The sequence below is a fragment of the Onychomys torridus genome, chromosome 4 (assembly GCF_903995425.1).
Source record: "Onychomys torridus chromosome 4, mOncTor1.1, whole genome shotgun sequence".
Lineage (NCBI taxonomy): Eukaryota > Metazoa > Chordata > Mammalia > Rodentia > Cricetidae > Onychomys > Onychomys torridus.
In genome coordinates, this window is record NC_050446.1 from 58,699,333 (window position 1) to 58,718,462 (window position 19,130).

The following is a 19,130-nucleotide window of genomic DNA, read 5'->3' on the forward strand; positions in this document are numbered from 1 at the left end:
GTGTGTGTGTGTGTGTGTGTGTGTGTGTATACACATGTATACACACAACACAAAATAAGTTTCCATATATTTTTCTGCATATTTATGACTGTATTATGTGCACCCAGTGTCTGCAGTAACAATAAAGAAGATCAGATCTGCTATGGAGTTAAAGAGGGTCATAAGCAGCCATGTGGATGCTGGGAAATGAACCTAGGTCTCCCCTGGGGATTTGACCCAATGCTACTTTTATTCAAAAGCTGTTTCTGCAACTTAATGCTAGCATTTTATTCAGAATTTCACTAAAGTCATTTTAAAAGGAAGCCAAGTTAGAGCACATAGGAAATCTGCAGGAAATCTTGCCAGTCTGTAATCGCCTTTTACTCCTTCAATTTCCTAATAATGAAGTTTTAGCTACATTCAAAATATGCTTAAATTATCTCATTGTGTTCTTTTCTATCTCTTCCTCTATTCCTCAATTCATTTACCTAAAGAGGTGATTATACACTGGTTTGCACTGACAATCTGTGAATAAAACGACTTAAAATATAAAAGTGAAACCATTGCTGAACTATATATATTTCAATAGAATGGTATTTATGTGATCAGCAAAGTAATAAGAGAAAACCTCTGTCCTCTTTAACTTTTCATAAGTCGCCTTTCCATTTCCCCTAAAGACATGTATCTTCTGGTCTCCTTACTTTTCTAATGTTAAGACAGCAAAAATCACTCTGGTCAGTGTTATAGTAGAACTGAGACAATAAAGAGAATGTAACTAGTAGTTAAGCTGAGTAGTCCAAGCAGTATGTGGACAAAACACCAAACTATAACATGCTGTGCCACTGTAAGGGTCACTGACCAGTTAGTATATGCCAGGAATTTTTTTTGATGAATTACAAATTATTCAAAAGACATTGTTGTAGAAAGTAAATTTTAATCTCTGATTATAATTTTCAAACTGCTAAATTATTTTCTGGAAGGCAAAACACTGGTTTTGAAGTGTTTTAGACTCAAGGTGGCGGACACATCTGACTCATGGGAGTTGGTGTTGTTGGTAAGCATAGCTTTATTGTTTTGCTAAGCAAAGACAATATATAGAGACCATTTCCAGGAAATGAATAAAGAGCAAACATGAGTTAAGTTTTTAAAACTTATTATTAAAAGGATAAGACAAATTTGGTGGTTTGAATGAAAAGGCCCTTATGGGGTCATAGGGAGTGGCACTATTAGGAGGTGTGGCCTTGTTGGAGGAAGTGTGTTACTGGGGTAGGCTTTGAGGTTTAATAAGCTCAAGTCAAGCCCAGCGGCTCATTCTCTCTTCCTGCTGCCTGTAGATCCAGCTACCTTTCCAGTGCTGTCTGCCTGCACGCTGCCATGCTTTCCGTCATGATGATAGTAGACTGAACCTCTGAACTGTAAGCCAGCCCCAATGAAATAGTTTCCTTTATAAGAATTGCTGTGCTCATGGTGTCTCTTCACAGCAATAGAAAACCCTAACTAAGACAACAAGGATGAAGGAAAAGACAAAATTCCAAGTATGATGGAAGAGACAGAAGTTATCTCTTCAATAACATCCTTGGACTTCCTGCCACAAGAAAAATGAACTTTAAATAGTCTAGTATTCATGGATTACTTTTAGAAATTTAAAAATGATTCTAATTAATATACTATGCAAGCATATATTGCATTACTTAAGTAATAAAAAGCATTTGTTTACTTTAATATTTGTATTAGTGTCATTATATGTGTATGCATACATGTGTGTGTATACATACACATGTACTGAGAACTTTAATCCCACTTATGAACTCAAGTATAGATGCAAATAACCCTACACATAATAATGAATATATGTGGATATCTTTGAGTTTGTTTGTTTATGTGTTATATCATTTCCCAAAGTTCATGTCATTAAAACAATTATTATGTATATATTCTCACCAACATGGCTGACTGAATATGATCTGAACAATTACACCAATAGTAGGCATGTTTACATGGACAAGGGAAAGCTAATGATGTCGAAACTGTGCTAATGAGTAATGAGAAAGCAGGAGAAACAGTCTTCACTAGGGATGAGCACACCAATTGCTTATCCAATACCAAATGGTCAGCCCTGAAAAATGCATACCTTCAAATAACATTATGCAAATTGAGCAGGTTTCAGTTATATCTCAATGAAATAATAACAGTGTGCATCATCTAAATATTTTAGATGGGAAATTGATATCAGAATACTGAGGTGGATTCTGTGCCTCCCCACACACACCTTTTTTTCAGTACTGATCATTGAATCCATCTACACTAGGTGAGTGCTCTATCACTAGCCTTTATCACCTTTATCACAGCCCTGATCTTACATTATATATTTATTTTTATTTTGGGGAGAGAGTCTTTCTACTCTTTACAAGCTGGCATTGAATTTACTCCCTTTCAGGCAAGGCTTGAACATGCCATCCTATTGTTTGACCCTCCAGTCTCTATGACTACAGTCCAATACCATCAGGACTGAAAGTTTTGCTTCTGAGTATTGGAATAGGGTCTAGTATGTACTCATCTATAATTTTCATTATCTTTATTTTTAAAATATGCTTATTGCATGATCATATTCAGAAAGTTTAAGCTGAATTTAATATAGAATTTGATGGGTTTTGTAATATATACAACCATGTGTCTATGATCACAAACAAAACTGAAAATTGTTATCACCCCAAAGTTTCCATATTACCACTCACTTTAGTAACCAACATTATTTGGGGGTTTTGGAAAGCATAATAACTGGAATTTTGTAACACAAAGTCTTTTGTATCTGTTGTTTCAGTAGTATAAGGTTTTTAGGGTCTGGGTTTTTTTCATTTTCACTACCATCTAACATTCCCCTGCAGTCTGTTCTGTTTTATGTACCTGTGCATGCACTGGACCTGATTTTATATTTTCACAAATCAGTAATATTTGGTTATTCCCAGTTTTGGGCTATTCACAGGCTTCTGTGAATGTTAGCATAAATACTTAAAGACAACAACACATTCAGATGTGACTGAGATAACCCTGAAAGTTGCTGATCTTCATCTGAAATAATTTAGGTGTGTAACTTGTGCTAGGTATCAAATATGTGAGTCATTTCTTGTTAATTAGGCTAATTGAGTTTCATCTGGGCACAGATGAAGCAGTGACAAAAGGTGTCATTGTCAAACAATTTTCTTTTAAAGAGATTAGAAAATACCCAATTTGATTGTTGACTAAAAAAAATGTGAAATTAAAATGAAGAATAGTGTAAGATATTTAAATGATGCATAAATATTTTCCACTCATGAAAAATGGGTACAGCATGTAAGAAAACCAAATTTATGACACAGTATTTTTTTATTTTTATTTTTTGTCAATACTTCTCAGAAAGTTTGGCAACAGTGTACAAACTTGTATATTTTGATACCGTTAAATTGAGTCTGGTATCCTGAGGGAAATTAAATTTCTTGACATTTTCAAATTACCTTTAGGAGGTATGAGAGATGAATTTTTTTGAGAAAAAGAGTCTGAGAAGCCTCATATATACATAATATACAAGACTAAAATTTAGAAAATTATAACCTTTTCTTTAAAGAGAAATGGTGTCTAGGTACATGGGAGGTTTGGGAGGGAGAGAAGAGAAGAGGGAAATGGTGTAATTACATTATAATCTAAAAAAGTTAAAAATTATTTAAATAAAAAACAAAGGCACTGACATATGGTTCACAATTATAATTGGTGTTATTTCATTTATACTTGAGTTCATAGTGGAATTGAAATTCTTGCACATGTATATGCAAATATATATATGAAAATAGTAACAATATGATATGGCTATTTGTTGAAATCTAAATAATACAACCTATAACTATACAATATATTAATTTGGACCACTAAGAGGTAACCAAAATTTGTAAACCAGAGTATATTTTTCTTGTGGCAGAGAGCCAAAAGATGTTATTACAGACAGATTCTGTGTTACCCATTACCCCTGGACTTCTGTCTTCTCCTTCTTTCTGTCACCTCATGGTGACAAGACACCCATCATCTGTCACAAGTATCACACTCATTTTCCAAATGGAAAGATAATGATAAGGGGGAAGGATTTTTGTTTTGTTTTGTTCCTTCCAGAATATTATCCTAGTGTGAGCTGGGAAAAGAAACAGCATTGGAACTGAGTTATTCACTCATACTGGTGGGTCCATATTTAGAATATATATCTGCACTCCAAGGATAGAATCCCCACAGACACAAAGCAGGCAAGGGGACACTTAAAGATGGTGATGTGCCTCTGATGCATGTGAGGAGAAGAGTAGGAAATCCAATCAATGCTGCTTCGAATTTGCAGGAGGGCATCTTTGATTGTTTGTACTCAAAACACAAGGTTTTGAAGTGTGCAGAATAAATTAATGCATCAGCTTCCTTTTTTCAATTTTATATTATGTATACAAAAAAAGAAACAAAAAACCTCACAAAGTTACTTAACTGAATTTGAAGAAATGTGTTGGTATCCTGTAAAATATAGTGTAAAAAAGGCAGAATTCTTGAGAATGTGTTTTGGTGATCTGTGGCTGCCTTTCCATGGTTCACCTGCAAATGTCTCAAATGCTGCTCTTTGAGATTAGTCTCAGCTTTTCTGATGAAACCATGTGATTTCGGGGACAGTGACTAACAGCTGAAAAGGGGACAGGAAATTCAAGCAGAACTATTCCTTTGGGGAGCTCTCCATGGGGCTAATCTTGCTTCCAAGAACTTAAAATATCATTAATGATTTCATTCTCTCATAGCCTTGTTGAACAACCTTTATTAAAATTGCAACCAGACTTGTCTATGAGCTGTTGTTCTCTTTTCTGGAATGAGAACTTCCTGCTGACCTCCTGGCTTTCCCACCCTCCTTCCACACTTCTTAATCCACAGGCTTTTCCCAGAATGTGGGTTTTTTGTTGTTTTTTGTTTGTTTGTTTGTTTGTTTGTTTTGTTTGTTTGTTTTTGTTTGTTTTTTTTGTTTTTTGTGGTTTTTTTGGCTGACCCCACTGATGAAAATGCTTATTTGATGATCCAAGTTAACACAAATTTAGGAAGTTTCTAGTTATAAAATGAAATAGACGAACAAAAACACTTTTTAAAAGAATCAATTAAAACAAATGAATATTTGAAAATTATAGCTTAGGCAAGACAAAAACATCAACAATGACAATAATAATAAGACACGTTACACCAAACAGTAAAAACACATACTAAAAATTAAAATTATTGTGAGAAGTAATTTAGTAATAACAGTGTCAAAATGATGATACTATCTCAGATGGTAACATGCTTAATGCAGTTCTGATTCATTCATTTTAAGTTTTTAATTAATAAAATTATATGTCTGCCCTAAGCCCACAGTTCAAAACCTTTTCTGACTGACAAGTGAAAGATATTAATTATAATTACACACACATACATATACAGAAAAAAACTGTAGAGACAAAAATTCCTAATTTTCTTTTTACTTCCAAAATGAGAATAGGTGAAACATACTCAAAGTGAAGGAAATACTCTCTATAGTAAATAGGGCAAGAAAGTCATACAAAGTGTGTAAAGTGCAGGATGTGCTCATGTATTGGTGGAAGACTGTGGCAGTTTCAGATGAAGTGACCTAGAAGGACTCACTGACAATGTGACATAAGTGATTACCTCAAAGTAAAAGGGAATGGCCCCCTAAGCATATTGATTTGTCAGGGAAAGTGCGTTAAATGTAGTGGGAACTATAAAATGCCAAACCCTGGCACAGGAACTCATCCATTGCACTCGAGAAAACGAACAAACAAATAAACCAAAAAACGTAAGATGTTAGTATGTTCACCAACCAGAGAAAATGATAAGATAGTGTTAGATGAGTGTGGGTCAAGAAAGTAAAGTCATTTGGATCCTGTAGGCCCAGGGAAATTTTAAAAGACATTCAATGCCCTGTTTGGTAATATGCCTTGACTCCTATGTTAAAATTAGAGTGCACAGATATAGAGGTGACTGCAGGGCAATCATCTGGGAGGGTAATCCAACATCTCTAAATGTCTAAGCGGGTTGTGGCAAGTAGATAGTAGTCTAGGTTTTAAGAAAGTGGAAAGATTGAGACAAGGAAGAATAATGGTATTAAGTAGTCTAGGAAAAGGAAGAGTAAGTTGCCCAGTGTGGTGTCTCCAGGAAAATAAAGGAAATGGGTTCTGAATGAGAGTAGGCATATAAGTCAAGCATTGTTGTTTTGCCTGCTAAAGGATCAAAGAAATAATGTTCAAAGTGACTGGTGGTAAGTCAATTAGAAGACTCAGTCCTTCAACACAAACAAACCAGGATAATTAAAAAAATGGGAAGAAACAAAGTGACAGCAAATATGCAAGAACATTGCCAAGTATGGTTTGTAATAAAAGAAATGAAGGATGAGACAAGAACTGGTTATGTGGCCTGGACCTCCCTAGACCTTGCTATCTTCCTACCTCAGTGTTCTGAGTGCTGGGAACACAGTCCTCCAAATGGCTAAGGAAAAAAAAATTCAAGACAGAATTGACAGTTGATGTTTAAGTTGAAAATAACGACTCAATGGTAAAAGAGAAATGGATGAGTTGGAACCTGTAGCAATTTTTGTGTAGACTAACTTGAACAGGGAAAAGAGGAAAGTAGATGCTAGTACAGGAGCAGTGAGTGACCATGGTCCCTCTTCCTTTCCACTGCAGCTGATGCACAGCAACTGTGGACACTGCGTGCAGGAACTCTCCTCCTCTGATGCCTCTGATGTTGCAGAACACTTTCTGCTACCAACAAGCACACTTCGGGTTGGAATGGACAATGGAGGGAGGAGGGGAAATGCATCTATAGGAACCACCTTTGATAACCTTAGTTTTTAGTTCAGTACTCCAGCTTCCCATAGTTCCACATGACTGAGACAATCATATGACACTCCATACAAATGCTTCCAAGGGCACACAGCAAATTGACTACCGAGAGGGTAATCAGCTCCACAAACCCTTGTTGGTTTTAAATTTTTCTGTATTACTTTCTCCATTCCTTTACTTTCTTCCTTAGGATAAAGGTCCAAGTTACTTGCCATTTGGTAAGTTTTTGTTTCAATGTGTGTGTGTGTGTGTGTGTGTGTGTGTGTGTGTGTGTGTGTGTGTGTGTGTGTGTGTCTTGTGTCGGAGTGATCTGCGTGGTAGTGGCCTGTATGGGAAATTCTAAGATGATGGCTCAGTTCTAAGAATAGGGATGGTATGTGTGCAAAACTCCAGAGAATTTGGAACGTAACAACACAGACAATGGGCTGGTGCCTTTCATAATTCATTTCTAATATTACATTTTATTTTATTATTTTAATTGGAGTTTATAAGTAGAAGGCAGTGTATAATGTAAGAAAGGACAGGAAAATATAGTAAACTACTTGAGGGATATACTGAACCACTGGTATTGAAGTCACTAACCATAGCTATGATGTGACGTGCATTTTCATTGACTCTGAGCTTTAACATAGCCTAGAACACAGTGGAATCAACTTTTAATTAATATATGCCTGCGTCTGTGAAAATTCATATTAAATATGATGCTTACAGCCAATAGGGCACGCTCTGGCATCTATGAATTTCTAGCCAGTGAGTGAGTAAAAGAAAGTTGTTTAAGAGTCGCTTGAAAAAAATGTCTTCGCTGTTGTCACCAGCTATAACTGGTGCAGAAGAAAAACAGTAAAAAAGAATTTAACAAGTTAAAAGAAGTAGTGCAGTCATCACAGGCTTGCATATTTCTGAATCAGATTTTAATGGAAGTGAGCTTTCATGTGGCATTGCCTGTATGATATATCGTATTTCTTAAATATACCTCAAACAAAAAGAATGGACTTTTTTTAATTCTATAAAACAAACTATACATTCTTAGTAATATAAAATAATGGACAGGTGACATTCTTAGGAATATGCTGGTCTTTGGGTTGTTTCTGTTTGCAAGGTGGGGGATGAGGATGTAGGTAGAGATATCTCTACCTATGGAATCTCTTACTTTATTCGGAGAGATCTAAGACAAGTCTTATGGGAAAAAACTCACTAAGTGGGACAAGAAGACTCACCGTTTTCAGCTTTAAGTTTGAACATGGGAGTTCTTACCTTCTTATAGGAGGGAATGGGGAGTGGGTTCGGAAGGGGAAGCTGAAGGGATGGGAGGAGGAAAGGGGAGGATCTTTGGCATGTAAAATGAGTAAAAAAAAATCTTAATTAAAAAAAAAAGATTGAACTTGCAGTTATCAGGTTTCATATTCCTGTGGCCCAGGCAGGGCCTATGACAAAGGCCCCAGACACAGAAGGAAGACAAGTTGGCAATTGGAGATATTCAGTGCTACTTAACAGTGTGGCATTTGTGATAAACTTCCACTTACCTGCATCAAGCAACAGTGAATTATGTATATAATTATTTCTGTGATTTTGTTCTTGATATATAAGGTATCCATACACAAGTCCTAATTCAACATGCAATTCGAATGCAGCAAATGCTCCTTAACAAGATAAAAGACCGGTGCTTACCCAAATTGTAGTGCTCAAGTTCATAGGGGTTTAGAAAAGAAATGGGGGTGGTGACATAGAGCATAAGCGAAATGACCAACCAGTAGTATTGGTTTCTAAGAGAGGTAGAAAATGAGTTTCAGCATCAATTTAGATTAAGAACATGCAGAATCTATGGAAACTCACTGTCAATTTCAAGCTGTAATTCTGAAAATAACTTGAAAAAAAGGGTAAACTTTGAAATATAATTTTTAAAAAGTAAAGAAAGAATGAAGGGAAGCTGTAAGAGGAAAGAGTGTTCAGATGTTTACGGCCTTGTACTCTAAGGAATAGAGGTAAGCTGCTGGTTATTTTTTAAGTGAATATGCCCATTATTCCACATACATTTAACTCAATGAAATAATAAAAACTTGCTTTAATTGGTTTAGAGAAATGTTAAACTCTCCCATTTTCTATTACTTGGTATAATTTAGAGGAAATGGTTCCAAATCTTAACTCTATTGTTAAAAGAATTTTGAAAATAAAATAAATCATTAAATAAACTATCTCTATTTTATGCTGCAGAGATGGCACAATGGTTAAGAGAACTTACTGTTCTTCCAGAGAACAGTTCAGTTCCCAGCACCCACTGCAGGCAGCTCACAAGTGCTTATAACTTCAGCTCCAGGGGACCTAGTCTCTGGCCTTGGCTGACATACTCCAACACATGCTACCACACATACAAATACACAAATGAACGTAAATTACATCTTAAAAGAAAATTTGAAATCAACAGTCAGATACGGATGGTGGAGGGGTTCAGGGACTCTGCTATTTGCTGCTGTGATTGATTCTGGGGGTGGACAGATTAAGTCATTATTTTCAGTACCAACCAGTGATCCCATCATTCTCCAATGTTCATATGCATGGTCTAACATTGTTAAACTAAATAGGTCACAAAACAAAACTGAAAGTCATGAATCTGAGAAAGGAACTATTATAATGATGGGACACGCATGGTTTGTTAGGGATAGTAGGGGAGATAAGAGAGTATGAACATACTAAAAGAAGATCTATAAAGAATAATGAAATAAAGAAAAAGTGGTCCTATCCTTTTGGGATCTGCAAGATGTCTTCCTAGATGAGTCTCAGAATGCTGTGTTTGCTGCATATTGGAATGCAAAAAAAATACATAGATTTTTTTCATTATTGCTGATTGGCTTCTTATATTTCTCTGTTTTGTGCTATGGTTTGTGACTCTGGCCTTGAGAAGATGCAACCAGAACTTCTCTTTTTAAATCACCATAGCCCATTCTACCCTCTGAGGATTTCACTTCCAAGTTCTCTATTCTAATGGCATCTATAATTACAGCCAGAGCCTGATGAGAGGGCTCATCTGTTTAAAAAAGCATTGGTTTTGCAAGCCTGACAAGCTGAGTTTGAATTCAGACCTTGTGGTGGAAGAAGATAACCAATTCCAGAAAGCCATTTGTTCGTCTTGGTTTTTTAAGACAGGGTTTCTCTGGGTAGCTTTACACCTCTCCTCGAAATCACTCTGTACCCCAGGCTGGCCTTGAACTCACAGGGATCCATCTGCCTCTGCCTCCCAAGTGCTGGGATTAAAGGTGTGCACCACCACCACCACCACCACCACCACCACCACCACCACCACCGCCTGCCCAGAAAGCCATCTTAAAGTGACATATGTGCTAAGAGATACACATTTGCACTCATCTGAGCACACACAGGCATGTACACACATCACATAAACAATATTAATAAATGTAAAATATAACATTTATTTATTATTATATAAAAAATTAATTTATTTCATTATGATTATATAATAATTTGAATTAATTAATTAACTTCTGATTAATTTAGCAAGGATCTTGTTTGTCATGTTGTTATAAGTATTACTCCTGAAATTTTTGTCATTAAAAATTTTCATTTTGGAAATACCCAAGGCTAACTGGATTAAGTTGAATTGCAATTACTAAGTCTATCTCAACAATTGCATTAACTCTAAAATTACTGATAAAAAAAATTCTGAAGCTTTATTTTTAATATGCAAAGTCTAGACTACCCAAAATTCTTGTAGAAAATAAATGTTACTATTTTGAAACATAGACAATTGCTCGTGATTTCACTGTGTTAACTGATGGTTTTCTTTAAAAATATACATTTTATTCATCTGCTCATACTTGTTAGATAATATGTATTACATAATTATTTCAGAAGGACAGTCAATATGTTAGTGGTCTCAAAATGAAGAAATATTAATGTGCACAGATTTTTTTTTTACTGGTCTTTTTCTTTTCTTTAAAAAGACATGTAAGCTCCTTTGACATTAATTAAGTTGTTAAATTTCTCAGAGGCATTTCTGTCAGAGCTGGTAATAATTTCACAGGTACATAATTATATTAAGCTCACTCTCAATCTAGTGTCTACTGGGGACCTGTTCATTTTTGAAAAATAAAAATCAAAAGGTGATAGCTCAAGTTATATTTCCTGTTATTGAAAAACTACTCCTTAATCTTATCTGCAGCTAGAGCACAAATCTATCTGCTTAATTGTATTAGTAGATGATTTTGTGATACCCCATCACATCTATCACATCTAATAAGAAGATGGTACCAGATAAATTTCAAGGCAATTTCAAGTGCTTGATACCTTGTATTAATTCCAGAAGTTGGGAAGGGAAATTCTGTGACCCCAACCACAAAAAAACAAACAAACAAAAACACTCCAGAAGCAGGTGAATCAAAAGCAAAGTTTTTGACCATAATGCCAGTAACAGGAGGAGCAACGTCTGCAAAAAATTAGCAGCTGACAGATTTCTGTCATTCCTTTTGATAACAAAGTTACAAGGTTTAGATAAGTTTATTCACAAAACACCACTGTTTTTTTTGGTGTTTAGAGGATTGGTGATACATTGAATGACATATAAAGACATTTTTACATATGTGAAAGTCAAGGCATTCTGTGTTTCTCCTACAAATTCTTTGGTTTTCTTGCATTTAAAAAAAATGGTTCTATGTCAACTAATGGTTTTAAGAAGTATATTCTTGTGGAAAATGACTTAGTCTATAAAATCTAGAAAGAAAAAAATGAATAAAGGGTGGAGTTGTAGAGAGAGCTCTGCCTTTAGGACTGTCTATTTCTCTGGCAGAGAACCCTGGCATTGGTTCCCGTCATCACACAATGGCTTGCTACCATTGATAACTCCAGTTCCAGGGGATCTGACCCCTCTTCTAATCTACGCAGGCACCCAGCTCCCATGTGATGCATATACATGCATGCAAGCAAAACATTTATACATAAAAAAATAAAATAAATAAACCTATAAAACATTTAAAACAACCAAAAGAAAGGAAAGAAGACAAAAGAGATGGATTAGCAGTTATCAGCACTTGCCGTTTTTCCCAAGGACTAGAGTTTGGATAAGGGACCATGCCAGGCAGCTTACAACTGTTTCAAACCCAGGACAAACAACTGAGGTGCCATTTTAACATCAACGCAGACCTGGCTTCCAAGTTTTTCCAGCTTCCTCTTAGTCCCTGGTACAGGGTATGGTTCACAGCATGTCTACCATATACCCTCAACTCTCCAGCCAGAGGCTGCTGCCCTTCCCCCAGAGGCTCTTCCCTATGTGGTGATATATTGTGTCTCCCAATATATTGTGCACCCTAATAAACCTTATCTGAGTGCCAGAGGAAAAAGACAGTCACTATATTAAACAGTGAAGTCAGGTAATGGTAGCACATGCCTTTTATTCTAGCATTAGGGAGGCAGAGATTCATCTGAATCTCTGTGAGTTCAAGGCCACACTGGGGAACAGAACCAGGCATGGTGACATATGCCTTTAATCCCAGCACTAACCATATCGGTCTGGAGGTCTGTACAGACAGACAGGAAGTAATGTTGCTGGGCAGAGAGAGGAAGAGAAATGCCGAACAGAAAGGCATACAGGCATAGGTATAAAAGAAGTAGGTCTCTTTGGCTGAGGATTTCCAAGTGGTAAGAACATGGCTGGCTTCTTTCTGATTTTCTGGTATCTCATTTTTTACCCCAATATCTGGCTCTGGGTTTTTATTAATAATACTGTTTAGCAATTCATCTTACATCCCTATATGATCCAGACATCTAGTCCACCCCACTCCCTCTTGGACCTTTGGTCTCCTGGCTGCTGTACCTGGTTCCTCTCTCTCCCCTCTCCCTTTTTCCACATGGCCCCTATCTCCTGCTCAGCCTGGTCATATCTAATTTGGTCTCTCCCAGAAGTCCCTGCCTCTGACTATGCTCTCCTTTTTATCTACAATAAACTATCTCTTCCACCATACCTAGAGACAATCATGTCCTTTCTTTTCCTTTTCATGTATATATATTTTTTCATTCAACTAGTGCCACAAACCAGGGAAGGGCTTAAATGAATTCCCTCTCCAAGGAACACAGCCCCTCTGAACCAAATTGCTGATCTGACTAAGGTGTGTGCAGATTGCTTCCTTCTGTTGACTTTTGGCACCCACCAAATTTGACTCATGAGTTGGCCTCTTCAGCCTCTTCTTCCCTCCACCTTAACTAACCATTCATCATCGATCCTTGCCTACTCAGTAAGTGTCCTCTCTCCTAGCTATACCCTTTTAGGCTGCCCATCATGTGGGTATATTCCAGACAATGTCTTTTGGGGCCCCCAAGCTAGCCCTCAAGAGAGGGGCTTTACTTATGGGAACACATGTTGGCAAATGTATTTGTAACTCAGATTAAGAGAGTGTTATTTTTCTCTTGTGGGTTCAGTACAAGCAGGTCCAGTCCCCTCCTTCCAGGCTGAGCAAAGTGTCCCTGCTGTGTAAGCCCAAGGTTCCAAACAGCCAGCTCATGCACTAAGGACAGGTCCCGGTCACACAGCCTGGATGCCTCCCAAACAGTTCAAGTTATTCAATTGTCTCACTTATCCAGAGGGCCTGATCCAGCTGGGGGCTCCACAGCCTTTGGTTCATAATTCATTTGCTTCCATTTGTTTGGCTATTTGTCCCTGTGCTTTTTCCAATCTTGGTCTCAACAATTCACACTCTTATAGTCCCTCCTCTTTCTTGACAATTGGACTCCTGGAGCTCCACCTGGGGCCTGGCTGAGGATCTCTGCATCCACTTCCACCATCAGTTGTTGGATGAGAGTTCCAGCACGACTGTTAGGGTGTTTGGCTATCTGATCACCAGACAAGGTTAGATCAGGCTTTCTCTAGACCATTGCCAGCAGTCTACAGAGGATGTATTATTGTGGATTTCTGAGGACCTCTCCAGCACTCTGCCTATTCCTGTTCTCATGTGGTCATCATTTATCATGATCTGTTATTCCTTGTTCTCCCTTTCTGTTCTTAATCCAGCTGGGATCTCCTGCTTCCCTAAGCTTTCTTTCCCTCAAACCTTGCCATTCATTACTCCCACTGTTGTCCAGGTTGTTCATGTAGATCTCATCCATTTCTCTGTCATTGGGCTATCCCTGTGTCTTTCCTAGGATCCTGTTTTCTAGGTGGCCTCTTTTCTCTTAATATCTCAGACTATCAGATTCTGTTGACCTATCTGTTATCTTTAGTGTATATTTTTATCACTGATTCCACTCCTAATAACATGTCCACTATTCTTTCATAATTACCTCTCCCACTGTCACCCACATAAATTATTGTTATAAATTATTGTAACAACTCCAATGTCCTAATTTTCCACCTTCTGTTTTTGGTACCTTCCTGTGTCAACAACTCTGTTAAATATTTTAAATAAATAACTTTTAGAGTTTTGGAAGCAGCCTGTATGTCAATCATGCTGACTTTGATCAATTAAAAATTCTATTTATTCTTTTCATTGTAAGTATGTGGAAAGATGACTCTATGTCACACTGTATGGTACAAAAAGAAAAAAGAAAAGAATATCAGGAAACAAGACTGTCCCCTCACTTTGTAGGTGATAAAAGAGATTGTTCCAGTCTAATCAAATTAGAAAGGAAATAAGAAATAACCAAAGAGAAACACTAGTGGAAACCATACAAACATTTGTATGGTAGAATACCAAGTGCACATAGATAAACAGACTTGGATTCCAACACACAATTCAATAAGAATGAGATGTGCCTCTAATTGTCCCAATAAGTGACAGATGTTCAAAAGTAAACAGCAGAACAAAACAATGAAGAGAAACTCATTCATGAACTAAATAAACAGATTCAAGGTGCTAAAGAGTATCTGCATTTACATGGGAGGAAATCCCATGAATAGTAATGCTGGCTTAACCTTAGAACAAAAAAATATGTCTAATGATTATATTCTCAAAAATGGAGTTTAATTTCTCTCCATTTAATTTGTGGCTTACACAGGGACACTTTGCTCAGTCTGGAAGGAGGGGACTGGACCTGCCTGTACTGAATCCACCAGGTTTAAATGAATCCCCAAGGGAGTCTTGGCCCTGGAGGAGATGGGAATGGAGGGGAGGTGATGGGGGGAAGGTGGGGGTGGGAGTGGGAGGGGGGAGGACAGGGGAACCCATGGCTGATGTGTAAAATTAAAACACAAATATAATAATAATAATAAAAAGAAAAAATGGAGTTTAGTTGATTAATTCTCAAAGCTAAATGGAGTAAATAACTAAGAACAATTGCTAGCTGCATGCAGTACATTGTGTGTTATTATTTCCTGACTAAACAACTGCCCCCAGAGAAAACAAGTCTCAGAACTCATTTTGAGGCATTATAGGGAATATTTTCATATATAACTTTATATCAGTAATTAATTTGCTACTCATTTACTTCCAATTATTGTAAATTATTTTGCTACCATATTTTCTGTCTATACTTCAGTTTTCTAACAATCCCTTAAAGACTGAACTCCTGATATTTTACTATATTAAATTGTTGGTGGAAAGCCTTTGCTTACTTAACAAAGGAAAAACTGCCAAAACATATGGCTTTCAACCTTTACTTTATGATTGGCAATGCTTTAAAAAATTAAACTTTGAAGTAAATTAATATGGTATTTTCCACCATGTATTAAAAAAAATAAACACAAATCAAAAGTTAAGTCTTGGCAGTTAAGAAGAACTTCTGCTCTCAGAGGACCTGGATTTGGTTCCAGGACCCATATCAGGTGGTTCACAACCATCTGTAACTCCAATTCTAAGGCCTCCAGTTTCCTCTTCCAGTCTCTGACATCATCAGAGACACATGGCACACATACATAAGGTTGGCAAACCACTCATAAAATAAAATATATTTATTTTTAAATCCAAATCATCTGATAAAATGTAAACACTCTCTTTAAAAGCATATTACTCGGGTGAGAAACATCAGTGTCATTAGGATCCAGTATATGTGGATAAGAAAACCATGCCGCATCATTAGTGAAGGAAAAAAGTCTAATGAGATATGAGATGTGATTTAACATGATCTTAACTCCTTTAAAGTTTTACCACAGTGGTCCATAAATAATTGATAGTGAATGTCCCCTTAGCTCTCTCCTGATGATGGCAGAAAAATCCTGGATCTGTAGATTCAGATTTCTTTTTCCACTTTCATAATTTCCTCCATCACCTAGTTCAGTTATTTTTATTTTTTAATTTTATGAAACTTCTCTTTTTTGAGTGCCCTTGAAAATTCTAATATCACTTCAACTGAGATGCACATAATTTAAATTAATTGCTCATTATCAGTAGAATTATAAAAACCAAATAGGCTCCTTGGGATTGTTACTTATGTTGAGGAAATAAGGCAGCATACCAAATTTTGCTATATGTCACTTTGAGTAACAAATTACACTTTGAAGACAAAACAAAACAAAATTTTAAATATCTCCTTTTGATTTTATCTAAAATTAGAATTGCTTAATACAAATTTCAGGGTAAGATGAACTATGAGGTTGCCTTTTAACTAAGTTTCCCCAATACTAAGGTATTTGCTAGATGTAATCTTGACATAAATATGCTTCTAAATAATTTTAAAAGAAATCAGCCAACAAGGTACTTCTTTACCTTAAGCCCTCTACTTTCTACAACCAGGATGCAATTTAGTCTCATTTAGTATAATTGTCACTATCAGAAAATTAGCAGTGATAGAAGAGTGAATAAATTTGAAACTTGATAATTTTTCTAATATTATTTATTCTGTAACTAACAGATGATCATGTGGCTTTTGTTTTTCAGTTTGTTTATACTGTGGATTACATTCATCAATTTATGTATGCTGAACAATCTCTGCATCTCTGAGACGAAGCCTGCTTGATCACTGTGCATGTGTTTCTTTGGGGATTTGTTTTTGCTGTTGTTGTTTGTTTTTGAAGTGTCTTATGTTCAGTTTGCTAGGTTGCTAGTATTTTGTTGGAAGGCTTTGCTAGCTGGTCAGAGGTTGCAGTCTACCATGGCCTGGAAGCTTTTCCAAAAGCTTGACAACGTGGAGACTCCCTCCCTCTACAGTGAAACTTCCTGCTCTCTACCTGCGCTTATCTGGAGGATGTTCCTTGGCCTAGAGGGCAGACCTCATCTGAAAGCTGTCTCTAAGTCAGATGCATGATTCATGATTCATCTTTAGCTAGACCCTTGGCACAGATTCCTGATGGAAACCTCCCCTGCTGCACATACGATAACTAAGTCTTGTACTAAAAACCTCGTGATAGGACTGTACCACTTAATGCAAATTAGGATTTGTTCCCAGGCTCCCCAAGCCTGTATATTCCTTATACTCTGGAAAAAACTTGAGCTGATTCACAGAAGTCTATCTCCCAGAGAGCTGTCTCCCAGGGGCCATATAAGAATCTCTATCATTGATTCTGTCTCTTTGTATTCATGGAATGATGGGCAGCAGACCAAGAAGACAAAGGGGGTCCCTACATATTATACTGAGAATATTTTATATTGTTCGTAAGGTAAATTGGTCTATAATTGTTTTTCTTTCTTGAGTCTTTATGTGGTTTAGGTATTAGGGTAACTGTCACCTCTTAAAAAGAATTAGGCAATATTCCTTCTGTTGCTGTTTTGTGGAATGATTTGAGAAGTATTGCCATTAATTCTTCTTTGAACGTCTTGTAGAATTCTGCGTTAAAACCACCTGGCCCAGGCAGTCTTTTGACTTCCAATTACTGCTTCTATTTCTAGGGTTTACAGGTCTGATTAAATTGATTATCTGATCTTGATTTAACTTTGGGAGGGGGTATATACTTAAAAAATTATCCATTTGTTTTAAATTTTCCTATTTGGTGAAGTATAGGTTTTTGAAGTATGTCCCTAAGATTCTCTGGATTTCCAGAGAGCAGGGGGAGGCTTCACTATATTTAATCTCCACTTTGCCTCTAATTTTGTTAATTTGGTTCTTATTTCTCTGCTTTTTAGTTAATTTGGCTAAGAATTTGCCAATCTTTTAATTTTCTTAGCGAACCAACTTTTTGTTTCATTGATCCTTTGTGTTGTTCAGTGTTTTTGTTTGTTTGCTTGTTTCTACTTTATTGATTTCAGCCCTGAGTTTGATTACTTCTTGCCATCTACTCCTTTTGAGTATTATTTCCTTCTTTTTGTTCTAGAGCTATGGTAAAACAAAATTTCAGATTATTAATTATACTTAGGTGATGTAATTATTTTTAACTTTTTACTACTCCTTTATTTAAAAGACACTCTCTACAATGACTGCCCTCAGGAATCAACCACCTGTGTCTCCTGGTAAATTGGATAGAAAGAGGGAATCAGGTGATGCTGTGGTGATGGAAAAGGACCAAGTGCTCTAAGGTTTGCTTATGTGAAGATAGGAAAGCTTATCGGTGATAAGGAGAAAGTGTTTTGAGATGTAGAAAAGAATGAAACATGTTCCAGAGTTCTCTAGCATGCAATGCTACTGTTACATTCAGATTCCAACAGTTCATAGCCTTAACATTGACCAGTGGAATTCTGATAAGCTATTAATCTAACTCTGGCAGAGTAAAAACCATTATTCTATACCACTATATTATAATAGCCATAAGCTCAGGATATTAAATTCCCTTTAGTTGCTTAAAATGACTCAAAGGCGTGAGTACACTGCCTTTGCTACAATGTGGATTTCAGTACAGATTATGAACAATGGGAATGCTAATGTGTCTAAAACTTACCTTTTTGCAAACTCAAAAAATTCTTTTTATTCCCCTTAATTTGAAAACATTTTTTTCTGTTCCTAAGTGTTTTGAAGATGGCATTAAAAAAACTCAGTCCTTTATCATCTATATCTTGTAAGATGTACTTGAATCATGGTTTCCTGCATGTTTTCAGATGTGCATATAAGTATATATGTGAAGTATGATTTTCTCCATGGGTCATAACAGTAGGCACATAACTAGGAATTGTCCCCTAGTGCTAATTGTTTATTTGATCACTGTATTGAGGCAATATCAGACAGTGTTCTTTATCATAAACTTTGGTCTTATAATTTTATTTAAGTATTTTTTTGGTGTCATGTTTGTTATTAATGTCCTTTCCTAAATTAATATTACTATGAAAACAAAGTGACTTCAGTTCTCAGATAGGAAAAGTGAAAGATACACAGGGAATATACTTGTAATACCAGAAAGTGGAGTAGACTCAAAAATTAATAAGGCTGTCTCAAAAGGTTCAGAGACCACTTAATGATGCCCTCACTAAGTTT